At 50.7% G+C, this 4,217-nt stretch overlaps 1 pseudogene; it reads left to right on the forward strand.

Moving 5' to 3' along the window:
- Positions 1–553: 553 nt before the first annotated feature.
- Positions 554–840, forward strand: LOC121280490 (annotated as a pseudogene).
- Positions 841–4,217: the final 3,377 nt, after the last annotated feature.

Consider the following 4,217-nt stretch of genomic DNA (forward strand, 5'->3'; position numbering starts at 1 on the left):
CTTTCCTATGCTCTATGATCAAGGCTATCTCAGAGACGCAGCCTTGAAACTTTAGGTGCATCTGATATTGTGTCCACCTTCAGCATCTCAGCCCTTCAGGAGCTGTTGAACAGCATCACTGGTCGCAGACGCTGGTGATATGGGGACCAGCCCCACCTTAAAGTAACTGAGAACATACAGAGAGTATGAGAGAACTCTGCTGTACCTGCCTACTGCATTCTGGTAGCAATGAACACCACTGCCGAGGTGCAGGCAGCAATGTTGTTTCCAGGGAGATATGAGGCTGGACCATCATTGTGGTCTGAAGGCCGCACAGGGCACAGCGAAGAGGCCCTGGATTGAAGCACTTGCCTTTTATCTTGTGCTGAAATCTTTCCCATCTGAGTGACAAGAACACTGCTCATCAGAGCAAGGAGCCAAAGGCAGGGAGACATTCTTGGGAGTTTATTCATAATAGTGAATATTAAGTGCAAGTGATTAGCAAGCATGCCTAGGCTGTGCAACTGGCGCCATGAGTGGGAATTTCTAGCCGGAGCCGCCGCTTAGCAACAGCATGACCTCGGCCTTTGAGAATTACATTAACCATACTGTTGCAGTTGTTACAACAGTTGGAAGAATGATTGTGGGAACCCGAAAGAGATTTGACGTACAATCAACCTAACCCTGGATGAAAGTCATGAGCGAGTACTTAGTTCACAACAAGGAGTGAAACATATAGTACTTGGCTTGTACATATTGTGAGGAGACAATGTGGCAGCCATTGATGAAATAGATGAAACAGATTCTGCAAGGGATTTGGGACAGATCAGAGCTGAACCTTAGCATTCTGAAGGTAACTGAAAGATGAAAGAACTTTGTGAATGAATAGCCGAGGAGAGTGGAAAACTGATGCTTTCAAAATAGTGCATGTAGGAAATTTGATATTAAAGGTTGAAATAATATTTCATATTTGACGATGTTAATGTCTTTGTAGCATTAAATATGTACATAAATATTCTTTTAAAACATGCAAAATAAAATTTAATTCTCTAGAAGAGGTTGCCGGGATTGGTTCGGTGCGGGCTGGACATCAGGGTCGTTCTCTTGGCTTATGCCGATGATATGCTCCTCATGTTCACTGACCCAGCTGACCTGCGGAGGGTGCATGAGTGCCAGGAGGCCTGCACTGCCACGTCCTCTGCCACAATCAACTGGGGCAAATGTTCTGCATTCCTGGAAGGTCAGTGGCAGGTGGACCTCTTCCCAAGGACATCAGGCCTTTCACCTGGAGCAAGAGCAGCCTCATCCTGGAATCCTGGCCAGCGAACTAGCAGGAGCTGGAGACCAAAGTCACCACTTCCTTGCGGCGCTGGACAGGTCTGCTCCAAGGACTGTCTTACTGGGGTGGAGTTCTGGTTATAAACAAGCTGATTGCTGCTGTGTTGTGGTACCGGCTGGTCCCTTTGTCCCCACCCCCAGAATTTGTCATGGAAATCTAGAGAATGCTTGTCGACTTCTTCTGGGATAAAAGGCTGCACTGGGTCGCTACTAAAGTGCTGAGTCTCCCGCTTAGGGAGGGCGGTCAGGCGCTGATGTGCCTGTGTGCCCAGATGGCGACCTTCCACTTTCTGGCCGTCCAGAAGTACCTTTACATCGATCCCTCTTTGAGGTGGTGTGCCCTGGTGCACGCCTGAATTATGACATGCAGCTCCTGTTTGCAGACCTGAGGGGCCTTTCTGGCTCCCTGCAAGCATTGCCCTTTTTTAACCAGGACCTGATCAAAACCTGGAATATAGCCACCTCGCGACGCATCTCTCTGCCATCAGGAGTAATGGCTATCATCAGGGAGCCTCTGCTCAGGAATCCAACCTTTGACTTTTTCAGTGGCTGTTGGAAAGGAGGACTGTGGCTGCCAGGGTGACCAGGATTAGGGATATGCTGGGTGGTGGAGGTGTCGGCTGGATGCTTCCAAAGGAGTTGGTGCCTTTCCCATCTGTGGGCGTCCAACTCCCGGCCAATGCCATTCATGAACTAAGGGTGGTCGTGTTCGGCCTCAATGTCATCCTGGGTCTCGAGGTGGCGTGGGTGTGTAGTGGTCTTCTGTCTGAGCACACCCCTGTTCGGATGAAATTCCACATTGGCCCCAAGCCCTGAATTCGCCCTCGGGAGCTGATGCCCCGCAACCTGAGTCGCCTCTGTGCCCTTTATTATGATGCTGAGAGGTTTCCTTTATGAGGTGCTGCCACACCCCCGTCACTCACTTGCCGTTACCTACCACCCAGGCACAGCTTGCCATGCCTTGTTGCCGCCCAGCAGCAGTATTCCATAGTGGGGGGTCCTCTACGAGGGTCACCTCTCGCTTTCCATCGGAGTGGAGGGTGTTGCATGCAGAAGTTCCATGCAACAGTAGGTTGTGCCGATTCATGGTCTCCCAAGATACCTGCATTTTTTGGGCCTTGTGTAGTCCGTGGACCATGTAAATATAAAGTGCTGTAGGATGCACTCCATTTTCAGTTCCCTGAAAAACCTTTTATTGATGTTTTGTTTGCTCTTCAATCCCACGCTCCTGACCTATGGGCACCCAGTGCGGGAGGGAGGATGACCTCCTCATGAAACTGCTCCTGCGCCTGGCCAAGTTGGTGATTAACAGGTCTAGGTCACGGGCGATCGAGGAGGTTGTCTGACCCGACTGTCTGCCCATCTTCCATGTCTATGTCCACAGCTGGGTGTCCCAGGAGAGGAGGCATGCAGTGCCGGCCGGCACTGTCGAGGCCTCCTATGCCCAATGGGCACTGTGGGGACCGCGGTGCTTTATCAACCCTGTTAATGGCAATAAGATTTAATGATGTTACATTACCACTAAACGTTTGCCTTTTATTTTTACATTTTCCTTAATTTAAGTGACTGTGTTTATTTTGTCCTTAATTTTGTTAATTTAGTTTATTTGGTTAACTCAAAAGAGCTCATTCTCTGGAGGAAGTTGCCGTGATTCATTCTGCGCATGCTCAACATCGGGTTGGCCCTCTTGGCTTATGTCGATGACATGCTCTTCATGTTCAATGACCCCAGCTGACCTGCAAATGATGCACAAGTGCCAGGAGCCCTGTTCTGCCACGCCCTCTACGAGGATCAATTGGGGCAAATGTTCTGGCTCCTGGTTAGTCAGTGGCAGTTGGAGCCCCTACCTGAGAAACTCGGACTTTCACATGGAGCAGGACCACCCACATGTACTTTGGGGTCCACGACTGCCCTGCTGAGGAATACTGGCCAGCGAACTGGCAGGAGCTGGAGAGCAAATGCGGCACTCACCTACAGCACTGTACAGGACTGTCCCGAATGCTGTTCTTACTGGGGTCATGTTCTGGTCATAAACCAGGTGATTGCCACTATGCTGTGTTACCGTCTGGTCACTTTGACCCCTCACCTGGACTTTGTCACAAAAATACAGAAAATGCTCTTGACTTCTGGGACAAAAGGCTGCTCTGGTCTGCTGCTGAGATTTGGAGTCCCCCGCTTAGAGAGGGTGGACAGGCACTGGTGACCCTGCACACTCAGATGGCGACTTCCTGCCTCCAGGCCCTGCAGTGATCCCTTTCCTTCCAGCCCCCTCCGAGATGGTGTGCCCTGGCTAATGTATTTCCTCCTCCAGGTGCATGGAGGAAGAAATGTGCAGCTCCTGTTTGTACAACTGAGGGGCCTTCGTGGCTCATTTTAGGTGTTGCCTGTCAATTACCAGAACCTCATTAAAGTCAGGAACATTGTCGCATCGTGACACAGATCTCCACCCTTAGGGGAAGCAGCTTTTGTCAGAGAGCCGCTCTTCAGGAATCCGTCCGTTTGTCCATTTCATGGCTGGCAGAGAGGAGGGCTTTGACTGTCGTGGTCACCTAGATCAGGGATGTGCTGTGTGGTGGAGAAGTGAGCTGGATGCTACTGCAGGAATTGGCACATTTTGTGTCCGTCGACGTCTGGCTCATGGTCAATTGCATCCATGACCTTCAGTCGGTCATGCTCAGCCTGGACAATGTTCCTTGGTCCTGAGGTCGTGCAGTTGCATCGTGGTCTTCCGTCTGAGCGTACCCCTGTTTGGATGGAATTCCACATGGGCCCCAAGCCCCGAGCCCTCTTTCGGGAGCCAGTGCCCTGCAACCTGTGTTGATTCGTGGAAATGCCCTCCACAACCTTTTGCACAGTGTGGACGGGAATCATGTTATGGGCTGCTGCTGCACAGACTTCAT

This window comes from Carcharodon carcharias, chromosome 7 (genome assembly GCF_017639515.1).
Source record: "Carcharodon carcharias isolate sCarCar2 chromosome 7, sCarCar2.pri, whole genome shotgun sequence".
Taxonomy (NCBI): Eukaryota; Metazoa; Chordata; class Chondrichthyes; order Lamniformes; family Lamnidae; genus Carcharodon; species Carcharodon carcharias.